Source organism: Passer domesticus, chromosome 6 (assembly GCF_036417665.1).
Source record: "Passer domesticus isolate bPasDom1 chromosome 6, bPasDom1.hap1, whole genome shotgun sequence".
NCBI lineage: Eukaryota > Metazoa > Chordata > Aves > Passeriformes > Passeridae > Passer > Passer domesticus.
In genome coordinates, this window is record NC_087479.1 from 40,979,768 (window position 1) to 40,993,256 (window position 13,489).

At 46.7% G+C, this 13,489-nt stretch overlaps 1 long non-coding RNA gene across 2 annotated transcripts; it reads right to left on the reverse strand.

The window, feature by feature from the left end:
* Positions 1-927: 927 nt before the first annotated feature.
* LOC135303288 (uncharacterized) lies at positions 928-12,929 on the reverse strand. Of its 2 annotated transcripts, none has more exons than XR_010364743.1 (6): positions 12,845-12,929; positions 9,235-9,407; positions 7,259-7,371; positions 6,291-6,439; positions 4,808-4,982; positions 928-1,116 (listed from the first exon to the last, which is right to left on the reverse strand). It is a non-coding gene; the product is annotated as an uncharacterized LOC135303288 (long non-coding RNA). The 2 variants fall into 2 exon arrangements; XR_010364742.1 differs by lacking the exon at positions 928-1,116 and adding an exon at positions 1,159-1,306.
* Between the last annotated feature and the right edge of the window lie 560 nt (positions 12,930-13,489).

Below are 13,489 nucleotides of genomic sequence, written 5' to 3' on the forward strand. Positions count from 1 at the left end.
TCCCCTCATTCCTCAGGTGAGGAATTCCTCCCCTTTGTTTCTGCAACACTGTGAGTGTAAGGAGTTGACATTCTCCACCAGTCTCCTGCCTTCAAGTGTCATTTCTGTTTTCCTCTTCTTTTATTCCTTAAGCCCTTGTTTCCTTCTTCTTTCCTTCTCACAGTCTACCCTCAGCATTTCCTCAACACAAAACGGCAAACAGCATTTCCTCAACTGTAACCTTCTGCAGATGGTGTAGTCAAATATGAACAGTCAGAGCTCATCCCTCCTCATTTGGCCTGTAAAGATTTCCCCACAAGTATTCAGTTTTATTTCATCAGCTACCACTTTTAGATTCTAGGAGTTGCAAACTTTCTTTTCATGCTAGATACTAAACCCTCTACTTAAATTCAATGCCCCCTTGAATGCCCCCTCACTAGGTGAGGAGCAGCACCTATCTCTGAAAATGCAGGGGAGAAAATTCAGCTGAGCCAAGATGAAAAAGGTGGGTTTATTCCCCAGTTGGAAGCATTGTAGAACTTTTAGTAGTCATGAAGATGCCCAAGCTTTACTACATAACACATATATGAAAGCGGACTTCCATGAAAAGTCTGCATCAGGGAAAACCCATCTTTGCCATGAGTAGGAATAGCTGTGATAAGGCATTTGGCACTTCAGGCTCTGAATTCAGGCATGCATGAGTGGAAGGACATCTGTGATTCAAACCTGTTGGTAAGATTATAAAATGTTCTTTCCAGCTTTCCATGCAGCTATTTGGACTGCTGTCTGACACTCCTGGCACCAGCCCTCCCTGAGAGGGGGATGCCTTCATCTGTATTTGCACTGGGGAATGTATTGAGCGATTAAATCAGCAGCAGCTCCCCCAAGGCTCCAGCTGGCACAACAAGTAAGGCACCAAGGCAGGAAGCAGCCAAGAATGTGGGGCAGTGAGCCAGGAGCAGCTGCCTTCTCCATGGGACTTCAGGTGCTATCCCCACTCTCAGCAGAGTGGTCTCTGACGTGTCCTGGGCACGCTGTCACGGTGCAGGGCCTGGAGTCGTGCAAGCAGAAATGCTGCAGGGTTTCCCATGGGTGCACTTACAGATGGCAGACCCAAATTTTCCATTAAAAATCCACCTAGAAATAATGGGGGAAGCCCAGGCAGGGAAAACAAGCATGGTGACATTCAGCAAAACTCCTCCACTTTCATGATAAATTAATTAGTCTGGAGGCAGCGAGCAGAAGCATCCTCAGCTTGCTGCAGCAGTGAGTCATCCCCTACTCTTTCCACTGTTTAGAGACTGCCCTGCTCAACAGCCAAATGCATCTGTGGAAACAGTGAAACAGAACTGACATGAGCTTGTAGGTAAGGGCTGCCATTTGGTTTTTGCTGCAACCCTTATACAACCAAGTTAAAGGAGTAGTATTTAACAGGAAAATTTCCACCACCCTGCTGGTGTTGAGAGGATGACACACAGCTGGTAAGTCAGGTTTATTGGAATTTTCCAAGCAATAAATGACAGGTCAGGAGACCCTGACAGTGCATGGATGGAGGTCAACAGTAGCCACAAGGATTGTCTAGTCAGCCTTCAAACTTAATTAGAAATATGATCTGCCTGCTCACCGCCAGCCAAGTCTTCTTTTCTCTCACAAACAGTGAAATAAAATAGGGAGAAAAAGATTGGCTACTATTCCTTGAAGGCTTGTTTGCATCTACACATTAATTAACATGTCTGATGGGTTCTGTTGCTACCAGGCTTTATCCTCTTAAATAATAAAGAAATAAGAACCTAGCAACATTGTGAAAATTCCCATATCATCCTGAAATGTTTATTGTGACTGTCAAAACATAACACATATTTTGCACATTGTAAAACTTATAACTGGGTCTCAGGTCAGGAGAGAGAGAAAAGTGGACCTGTACCATTGCATTCTTGATTAAATGCAACAATTCCCCCCATCACAGCAAAGAATTTATTATTGTTATGCTGACGCAGGGCCAGGATCATGCGTCCAAAACTGTCTCAGGTATCACAGACTCAACAGGCTTTCTGCATAGTACTGTTCATGAACCCCTTCTGATCTGCATTTCAGATGCCTGGTTTTGAATATAAGAGATATAAATAGACCAAGGCCAGATCAAGTGGTCTTCAAAGTCACTATGACAAATGCTGGAGGACAGCAATGCACCATTAATGTAGCAATATTTTCCTAAATTTCTCCTATGGCCCCCTCTATCAGACCCCAAGATCTCTCATGTTAGCCCCCAGCCCTCTGTCAGGGCTTTTTCCTTTCCCAGGGAAGCCAGGCAGTGGGTCATTATTCCTAAGACATGTTAAAATTGATTTAGAATTGTTGAAAGATGACAGCCCTAGAGTCCAGGACAGAGCACTAAGGCAAGCTGCCCAGGTACTGCCTGGTATCAAAATTTCTCCAGGGAAAGGAGGCATTTAATCTTTTAAATAATTAATCATTCAAGCTTCAGCCTGCTCCAGGTTTCCTTCCCTGGGAATGCCAATTAATGTTCAATATGGCATTTCCTAAAATGTAACTTTGAACAGTTTATGAACTTGGCAAAGATGCTGAACTCACTGGAGACCCGGAGTGGCCATGAGATGACTGTCAGCAAGGATTTTTGAACACAATTAGCTAGGGTCACGTTCTAAGCAGTGACTCAGAAATGAGTGACTCTCTAACCTTTTTGCCAACCTTTCTTCTTTGCCTCCTAATGATTGCTAAATGGAATCTGAAGCAACCCCACTGATGACAGGAACAAGAGCTCTGATTCCTGGGAACAAGTGTTGATGACAGAGGAATCTCTGGTTTAGTAAAGCACTGGTTCCTGGGCTCTGTTCCATCAGATGAATGTTTCCTTATTATGTTCCCAAAATCCCCTGGGCAGGGGAACATGCAGTAGAAGCACACTCAGTCTATTTTTCAGAGACTTGCCCCTCCAGGCTGTCAAAGATCTGAAGGAGCTGGCAACCAGCCCACACTTTTTCTGATAAATGCTATTTGCAACTAAAAATGGATTAAAATAGTCTCTGAAAACTTGTCTGAAGGGGAACATGCAGTCTTCTTCAGAGATGCCATTAGCAGGAAGATGTCTAGAGGGCTATTCTGAGGGCTGTTTATTTTTGGCTTTCACCCCACTTTGTCATTTGCCCTGGCCAAATATAAAGAATAAGGAAATTATAATTAGCACTTGGGGCACTGTCGATGGGAGCAGCAAACAGGCCATAGCCAAAATTCAAATTCTAGTCTCCTCTGCTTCTTCATCCATTCCTCTCCCCATGATATGGACCCAGGGAATCTGAGCTTTGGCCACTGTGTCCACCAGACAGCATGAATTCTCCATTTGCTACAAAATGGTGATACATCAGGAATTAGGCACTGGCCATCTTTTTTGCCTGCCTGATCCTGCTTTTAGTCTTGTGGATATCCAAATATTCCCTTCACAGCTATCTGGAAGTGAGAGAAGTGCAGAAGTTTGAAGGGAGAAGTTTTAATGGTTAACAGAAGGAAAGTTCCAATTTCCCATTACATTTTTAATCACTAAATAGCCATATACAATTAAATGGTCGAAGTGGGAGGAAGAGATGGGCTGATGCTATGAGAAGACTGGTGTACAGTGAAAAATGAAATTGAGCCTTTGGTCTTAGAAGACAAGCTGGTAGGTCAGGATTTCCAAAAGCTCATCCCACTGCTGTAAGACAGTAGCTGACAACAGTGGTGGGAGCTTTGCCATCACTACACTGGGAGCAGAGTGAGTCTCTTGGCCTAATATCCACTACAAATTCAGGAGCTTTTGCTGTTTCCAGAGTTAGCTGTTGCAGCTCAGCTCTCCAGTTAATACTTCTCAGGAGGGATAACCCTACCAAATCCCAGACATGACCAAACAGAGGAAGATGGGGATGCTGTCTCCATCTGACTAGCTGGTTGGTCTGCATGCCCACCTCCTCAGCACCATGAGGTCCCCTGGCTAGCAGACCAGATGCTCATTTCAGTCTCAACAAACTGCTTGTTTCTTATTCCCATCCTCCTGGGGGTCAGTGTACCTCACCAGACCTCACAGGTCACAGGCAGAGCAATATATTTTGGCTTCATGGTGAGGTGTGATACAGTCTGCCTCTGAGAATAATCCCAGAGTTTTGTACCCCTATGGCAGCCAGGACCTAGGACACCAGGTTTGCTCTTAATCATTCATGTCCTGTTCCCACAGCAACTCGAAGTTGTTGCAGGTTTCATTCTCTATGCTATAGTCTGAATTCACTGCATTAGTTTGCAATGAATGCACTGTGTACAGGGAGTGCTCAGTGGTCTGGGCTGGGAGGGATGCAGGAGTCAGGCAGGAAATTCTAGTTGTGCCCTTCCAGACATCAGGGTACCCCACTCAATGGCAATTCTTCTTTAAGGTACACTATGACTCAACAGCTTTGCTGTCTTTCCCTGTTTTCCACAGGCTCCAGATTCTCCCTGGGCTGCAGGAGTCTGTAGTAAGCCTACATTACCTTTTCTTCTCCTAGTAGATATTCTGCCAATCATCAAGCCATTAATAAAAAATTCATTTATAGCTGAATATTCCACCCAAGGTGCCAAGCTTACCACTGCTTAATAGCAATAGCCTCCTGCCTCCGTGTGAATATATTTTTGCATTGAAATACTTATGCTTTACATATTTATTAGTTAATTACAAATAAGAAAATAGAAAATCCTGTGTATGTAATGAATCATAAATTAATGTATTTTCCCTTAAAAGCATCATGGGTAACTGTAAGGAACTTGTAAGAACTTAGCTGTCTGTTTCACACATCTTCACAATCCTTACCTTCCTCCTCCACTTATTTGCTGACATGATTCTGCACATAGTCTTCCTTTTGGTATAGATTTGCAGCTTGTGGATCTTTGCACTGGAGTTCACAACACTCTGCTCCACTGACTGATCTACTAGGATTCTTCCAGTCTTCCTGTTTAGAAATCCCACATTAACCCCTGTATAAAGACTAAGAAAGAGAAAATGCCATTAGTTTTGTTGCCTTTTAGTTAACAGGAATAAATTTACAAAGAGCCATGGTTCATAAAAGGAATGAAACATTTGGAAACGTTGTTTCTAAACCTCTTTGTCTCCCTCTGCTATGAAACTGCTGGAAAGTCATGATTATTTTTTAATAGTTGATGCATTTCTCCTCTCTCTTCCCAGCCTACCAAGAATACTGGAATCCCTTTTTAATGCTCTTTCTTTCCATAACAGGAAGTGGAGAGATATTTGCCAGACCAGAGGCTTCCAGGAGCCAAGGGAGTGAGAAAAAATCCTGAACTAGCATAAGATTTACAGTCAAATTGCCAGAGCTGGGACTCAGAGCTGGGTTAGGGTGACATGAGTTACCATGAGTAACCAGCCACGCACACAGGATGAGCCAGGACTATTGCAAGGCAAATGAAATTCAGCTTAGCCTGTGATGACAGAGAGTAAGTTGATCTGCTCGTCCTGGGCTGCAGCACGTACGCTCAGACAGCTGCCCCAGCTCAGCAGCTGCACCGGGACTTGCAGTGGCATGGCAAAGCCAGGGAGCGTGGGAGCCCTTCGGGACCCAGGGCCCTGCAAAGCAAACTGTCCCTGAGGGGGGTCTTTGTCACAGGGGACCCCAGCACACAACAGCAGCAGGAGAGATGGCCACAGGACACTCTGCTGCACTTTCCCAGAGCAGGCTGAGTGTGCACTCCTCAAACTGGTGCCCCAGGAGCCAGAGGAAAGGGCTTGTGGCAGCAGGCAGAGTGTGCAGCCAGGGCTGTCACTGCAAGAGGAGTCACTGCCCCCAGTCTTTGGTCCCTTTGCCCTCTCACACGTCACCTCCATCCCTCTTCCATGCCTGCAGCCAAGCAGGTTTCCATTCATGAAAGGGGGCTGCAGGTTTCCCTTTATGGAAATATTGTCTGTCCAGCCTTAGGTTAGCCACCTCCTGTCCCCATGTAACCAGGCTAAATAGCAGCAGTGACATCAGCTGTACTGCAAACGCCTCCAAAGGTGTCTGCTTTAGGAAGATGGAGAGCCAATGCAGAATCTTCAAACATCACCCTGGTCTGCAGGCCAGAAGCAGCACTTCATTCATTACTGCCATGATGGCTCCAGGAAATGTTTGAAGCAAGACAGGAGCCATCACACTGCAGCACCAAAGGCATCAGGTACTGGCACAAGATAAATGGGATGCTCTTGCCCTGCACTCCTTTTTCCTATCAGCTACAAGAGAAAGCAAAGCTCAGCCCTAGAGAGGACAGAATTGTGTGCACCTGGTACAGCAGAAGAGACTTACAGTGATGGGATAAATGTTCTGCAGTTTCCAATTCTTCTCCATACTCCCCCTGTGCCCACAGCTGGCTCTGGAACAATTGAGCTGCTGGGCTTTCATTTTACAGAGTGGTTGACTCTGAATGCTAAAAATTGTCCTGGAGACATTCTCACCTGAAATGTTAAAGGGATGTTTTAGTACAAGTGCCCACCTCACTTTTTGCTCACAGCAGGGCACGGTACTGGTGAATGCCCCACAGCAAAGTTTTCTACCCCATTCCTCCACTTTGATCCCAGGGCTGACAGACCTCATTGACCTCACAAGGCTTTTTGTGGCAAGAAGACAGGACTAGAAATTGGTGGCAAGAAATGCACTGCAAGGGATATATTTTGAGCTGGGCTAAAAATAGAGCTCTGACCCTTCTTGTTTATATATAGCAAGATCTATATGTGCTCTTGCTGGCAGTAAGTCAGTGCAGGGGCAAAGACATCCCTGCATTGCACCCTCAGCTCTGCAGAAGGAGCAAAACTGGTGGGAGCAGCTCTTAGGTGGCTCCAAAGCAGTGTCTCCCTAGGGCAGAGGGGCAGCAAGCGTGGCTGCCCATGGGCAGAGGTGGTAGCTCCTGGTGTGAAACAGCCCTGAAAACACCTCATTCTCCAGGACAGTGGATGGGACAAATCCACAGAGAGGGGGAGCATCACCAGCTCAGGACTGCAGCAGGAGGGTTCTGCAGCACCCTCCTCGCAGGCGCCTTGAGAGAAGCTGCAGAGTGAGAAAGAAGGCACAGTGCTGTAATGTGGAAGGTGTACAGCTTGCAGCTCCAGGGGTGCAAACTTCAAGTGCAAGACTTCTGGTTTGCGGCTAACTTCTTGGCTGCAGAGAACAAACCCTTTCCTTTCACCCCACTGCACCCAAACACTCACACTCCAGTCTGGCACTTCATCCAGACCCATGTCCCTTGGGCTTTTATCATGATAAGAGAGGTTCATTACCATCGTTAAATCCCAGTCTCTGTCTTTGCATAAGATTCTCAGTTTCTGCTCAGAAAAAAACACCACATTTCTGGTCCTCCTTTAGAAAAGTGTTTGAGTCTCTTGAACTGTTGCTGAAAACAAGGAAAAGAAACCAAAATTAATACTTTGTTTAGTCTCAAAACTTTTTCTGCACATATTCCTATTTTTCACAGCCTGAAGCCATGGCTGAGCAGGCAGGGGCAAATGGGGCTGATTGCCCGAGTCCTCTGTGCAGAAGGGAACCAGGTGTCTGATCCTGTTACATCAGGACATCGCTCTGCTGAGCCTGTATGTAAAGAGTAATCCTCTCTCTTGCCTTAGGCCTCTTGAGTCCTCCTTCTGCCCATGGTATTAAACACACCAGAAGAATTGCTTTTCAAATCCAACAGGACTATAAATATCAAAGAGCAGTTCAAAGCCCTGTATCCTTCCTCAATACCACATTGCCCATAAGATGTGGACCTTGCAGACCTCTGTTGCCCGAGACCAGCCCTGTTTTTGTAAGCACTTCCTGAGATGTCTGTGAGCTCCAGAATCAGGGGCTGGTTTTGAAATTATCTTTCTCCTCTGTGATTCTTTGAGCAGCCATGAAAAGTTTAACTAGCTGTACACTGTGCTGCCTCACCATCAGGAGCTTCCCACATGGTTGTAGCAATTAGGGCTGCCAAGTAGCCCACAAATAGCTCACAAGTTGCCTGGCAATGCCAAGCTCCTTGGTGTCTTCTCACCCATGGACAAGTTCAGTCAAGAATCAGGTTCCCAGGGTTCACTGTACAAGCCAGGGAGATTGTTAAGGCAGTGGCAGAGGAAGCTGGAACTCGGCTAGATAGCAGGAGGGGCCAAGGAGAAGGGCTTTGGAAGCCTCTAGGTTAAGAGCATCATGTCTCTCTCCCCAGGGCCATGGAGCTTGAGACCCTCCCTAGGGTGACAAAACCAGACACAGAGCTGCAGACAGGGGTTCCACTGCCACCTCTGCCTACACTTCCCTCCAGGATGTGGGGGAATCAGGTTTAATCCCAGAGCCAAATCAGGCAGAGTAAGGACAGGACAAGTCTTCATTTCTGTCCCACCAAAGCTGAGTACTCTGTCTGCTGGCTGCAGGACAAAGTAACACAAAATGCCAATATTTGCTGACATTTATCTGGGCCTATTCTAGGAGACCTGGTCTGAGCACAGTTATGGGCTCAGGCCGGTCTGAGACTTCAGAGTGTGTTGGGCAGAAAACCAGAAACTTCATTATTGTGATTAGCTGAGCATGTGGGTTTAAGGTGGAATGATTGTGACACTTAAATGTTAGGTACAGAATCCCAAAGACACAGTGGGTCCCATTTGGATTTAGTCCTTCAGGACTAGCAGGTACTGACTTCAGGGTGGATGTTCAGCCTCAGCTTTGCCCTCTGAGATCTGGCAGGACAACAGATTCAATATCTGGTATTGACATGACTAACTCCAATGCCTGCACAAAGCAGATAACTGAATGGAAAATGCACTAATAAAACAAAAAGGGAAATGTATTAAAGAAAAAATACATAAACAATATTAATAGAGATTGATAAAAAAATAATGAATTAAATTAATAAATAATAGCTCCTGGAGTCATCTGGTTCTGGGATCCTATTTTCTGAGGCTATGCCCTAAATAACAAACCTGCCCAGAGCTGAGCACACTGGAGGGTCTCAGACTTGCAGCGTGGCTCCAGCACAGCCCTGCCAGGCAGTGCACAGAAGAGGCATCCTTTCTTTGACAGCTGTAGCCCTATGAAGTCTGTGATGGCTCCAAGGCCACAGTAAAAGCTTCTGCTGCTGCACAGCTGCACACACAACTGCTGCAGCCTCAGGTATCACATGTAGGGGAGCTTGCCTGGATAATACAGAGTGCATCCCTAAGGTACAATACAATCACCCTTTGTGGGTTGTACAGCCAAGGCCCGCCAATACAGACAGATGGTTTCTTACCTGAAGGTTGTACTGCTTCATGGATAGATCCATCCTGTCTGGGCTCGGATGTCCTGTCACACCAGCCCAGAGAAAAGCTCTTCTGCCACAAGCCAGTCCCCCCTGCAGAGTGCAACGTGCTTCAATCCACATCGCTTCCTTTGGAAATATCAGCACCTCCTGGGAGTTGTTTCCTACCCAGGAGATAAGTGCTGGATCAGACTTGTGGCAGAATTACATCCAGCCCCGACCTGCTTCCCCTGGGTCATGCCCTGCAGCCAGCATGCTGATGTGCACAAAGTGCCTACAAGGCTGTGGCCAGGCTCTTGGGAAAAGAAGCAGGCAGCTAAGGAGAGGGAGCTGTGCTTCCCACTCATGCAGAGACTTTGGAAGAATCACAAATTCATCACTAACCGCATTCCTCACCTCATCACAAAATCCTCTCTGCTGACCCCTTGTTAGAAGCAGAAGTCTCAAGCAAGGCCCCAGTGAGAAGCAGCAGCCTTAGATCTGCCATGCAATGTCCTGGCTGTATTTCAAAAGCCAGTATTTGATTTTATTGCTAAAGATACAGGGATATGTGGTTCCCACAGCATGAGGAGCATTTTGTTCTTTCCACTGATCAATAACCCACGACTGAGCAGAAACCCCTCTTCTAAAAGCCTTTTTGGATCCCTGTTTGCTGGAACTTGATATATAAGGAGCTGAGCATTTTGTCTCCAGGGAACATTGCACAGAGGGAGAGCTGCTGGTTGTTAAACAACAAGTCCAGTTCACTGGAACACACAGAAAGGATTAACAGACACCATTTATCTCTTGGATTTTATTTGGTGTTTTCTTGTCCCAGCCAGCAGCAGAAGAAACCTGACCTCAGCTCAGATACAGCCCTGCAGAAAGCGTGGAGAGCACGAAGTGGGGCTCAAAGGAGGCTCAGTGGTGTAACCAAGGGCAAAACAGATCACAGAGGACACTTTTGGATGTGTATTACCATGCTGCCCATCTGCACAGCAAGCCTCCCAGAGCCCAGCCTGCCCTTCCACAGCCTGGTGCTCTCAGACATCATCTTCTTTCACAGTGTCACCTGTGGTTTTCCTAGGATACAGAGCAGCACCTGTTTCCACAGCTTCTCACAGATTCAGCACTGCTGTGCCTCAAGTGTCAACAAAGATGCCCCCAGTGTCCAAGCCTTTGTAGAATTCACCCCTGTTTTTTTCCAATCTTACACTATTTTCCTGCCACATTTAAACTTCCCGAAGACAGAATGGAACAGACAGTTCTGACACCTTCTTATTGCCTCCAGCAAGAATCCTTCCCAAAACGCTGAAGTTTTTTGGAACAAATAGCACTTACCTCACCTGACCATTCCAGCCTTAAATATCTGAGCACCAACAGTCAGAACCCCAAAGTACCATAAGGTAATGTTGTTCTGATTTCGTTTTGCAAGACAGCAGTGGAGTGGTACATGAGTGATTAGGATAAGGGCAATATATTTAAGGTTTCTGTTCCTCATTTTCAATCTCAAAAGCCTTAAACACAACTACTCATCCTTCAATTTTCCTCCAAGGAAATTTGCTCCTATTAACAGCCCCCTGCACACTCAGTCTTGCCCTTGGCTTGCTAGCTGTGTCTCTGCTTCAGCATGTACATCAAGTATGAGAAACCTGGGATGAAACCTTGGCTCAGAGGCATGCTGTGACAGTGGCTGTGCAAGACAAGAGGAGCCCTGACCTCCTGCCTCAGCCTCCATGGGCTGACAGAGATATACCATGATGGAGCTGAGCCAGCAGGAGCCCAGCCCACTCTGTGCCTTAGCAAAACCCACCTGAACCCTTCACTTTACTCATGGTCACTTCAAACTCCCGGGGCAAGAGAAGACCCCAGAAATTTCTCCCCCAGCCCAAAGAGGTATGAAATCAAAACCTTAGATTAAGTCCTTGTGAGATTGCTGCTAAAACACAATGAGCATGGTCCAAGAGCAAGCAGTCATAATTGGAGGGCTATTTGTGCTCTTTTTATGGTTTTCAGTTTCAAGGATCAAGGGATGAATCCCTTCTCAGTAAGCCAAGGGCTGATTTTGACTTGTCAGAAGTGCATCCTTGTGCCACCACCATTAACAGCAACCCTTTCCCCTCTGGTTATCCCTTCACCACTAGCCAGCTAATATCCAGTGCTAATTACAAAATCATAGAATCAGCTAGGTTGGAAAAGAGCTTTGAGAGCATCAAATGCAACCTATGACCTAACACCACTAAATCATGGCACTAAGTGCCACATCCAGTCTTTTCTTAAACCCCTCCAGGTACAAAGACTCCACCACATCCCTGGGCATCCCATTCCAATGCCCAATCACCCCTTCTGTGAAAAACTTCTTCCTAATGTCCTTGTTCCTAACAAGAGTATTTAGACGCCAGGAAACCAGAGGCTATCCAACCTCTAAAATCCCAGTGGCATTTCAGTTTGAGGTCTATACACTGGCCATCCCTAAGAGCCATGGCCACTCCTGCACCAAGGGCAGTGCCAGAGGCTGCAGGTTCCTCCACATGGATAGGTTTTCATTGCCATGCTGGCACTCAGGTGTGCAATGGGAGTTTGCACATGGCTTTCTGTGTGCTGCATAGGGCACCTCTGATCTCCTGGATTTCCAGGTGGAAGCACATGGAAATGTGTGCACAGGGCACGCACTAAGTGCACACATTTCTGGATGGCACACAGAGCTGTGTGGCTCTGGTAAGCATTGACACAACAGTTTTCTCAGCAGTCACTCTGGCCCCAGCAGCCCCAGACTGCAAGGAGTCTTTGCCTACAGCTGGCAGCTCTGGCTTTGGCAGGGGACAGATGAATCCACTCCAGCAGCACAGCCACCCCACAGCAAAACTGGGCTGGAGGCTGCTTCTCTCATGGAGCTGCTTGTGCTGCTCATCTTCTGCTGCGCACAAAAGCCACCTTAGGGCACCCTTTTTACTCTTTGGAAGACAAACCCTATGCCATGAAGACACATTTTGCATTCAGCATGCACATGTAGCACCAGGGTAAACAAAGCTGTGGGTTTGTGTTTGTGCACTCAAGCGGGAGTGCATGGGATGTGCTGGGTTTGTGTTCCAGTACCTGTAAATGATGGATGAAACAAGAGTGCCTTGTGGTAAGCTGTAATCCATGTTTTCCAAGGTGTGGGCTTGTGTGGGTGTTTAGATGTGTTTGCAGGTGACTGAAGGATCTCCAAGGAGCAGTAAGAGCAGCTGGGGCTGGCGCTGTATTAATCATGCTAAAAAGCAGCACAAAGGGGTCAGAGATCCTCCTGAGCTTTCATCAGGTTAAAGCATCCACAAGGGCTGAGGCATGCTGAGCGTAGGTGTCTGCATGGGACAACTTTAACCAGACCTGTGGCCCATGAGTGAGCAGCACACACCCCAGGACAGAAGAGTGTCTGTGCCGCTGCTGCAGCTTCTCCCATGTTCACACACAGCCTCCCACAACACATCAGGTCCTCCTGCCTTTTGCTACAGCAAGGGAGCCCTAAAGCTTTCCTAGTATAGCAGCATTAAACAAAAAGCCCCAACCATGTTTTTTTTAAAGTCAGAAGGTTCTGACAGAGACACTCAAACAGCTTTACAGGAGTAACTGCAAGGGTTACCTCAGCCCGCTGTCTCTGCTGATGTGCGGCGGCAGCGTTTCCTTCCAGCCCTCTGCCTTCCCACCAGGCTCTCTTTGCCAGACCTGAAATCAGCAGCGGCTCAAAGAGTTAGAGGCAAGAGCAATTCCCCCCTGAAAATTGCTGTCTCTCAGGTGAACAAAACAAAAGCAGAACATTTTGAGAATTTGACTTTATCTGTCATTTGGGCATCTCCAGCTGCCCTTTTTCCCAGGTGACCCCCCACAAATGTCCACCCACTTCCCCCTGTGCCAGCAACCTTCTTGGCAGCACTGCCTCAGGAGGCTTGCACTGCTCCAGAGTGGAGAATGGGATGGGATGCCCTCATCCACTGCAGCCAAGAGAAGGGCAGCGTCAGGCCACAGAGCTGTGGCCCCCAGGAGACACTGCTGCAGTGTACAGGCACAATTAGATTTTCCCAGTATTAATCAAAATCAGGCATTTAAGCTGGGTAAAAAAAAAATCAAGACAGCAGGAAAAAAATATACAAGCAATTTCCTGGCCAAAGAAAAAGAAATATACTCCACAACATTTTGGCAAGAAATATTTACTTAATAATATTTCTATTTAATTCTGGATGCTGTGGCAGTCAGAGATAGGATGAGAGATCTCCATAATGTATCAAGT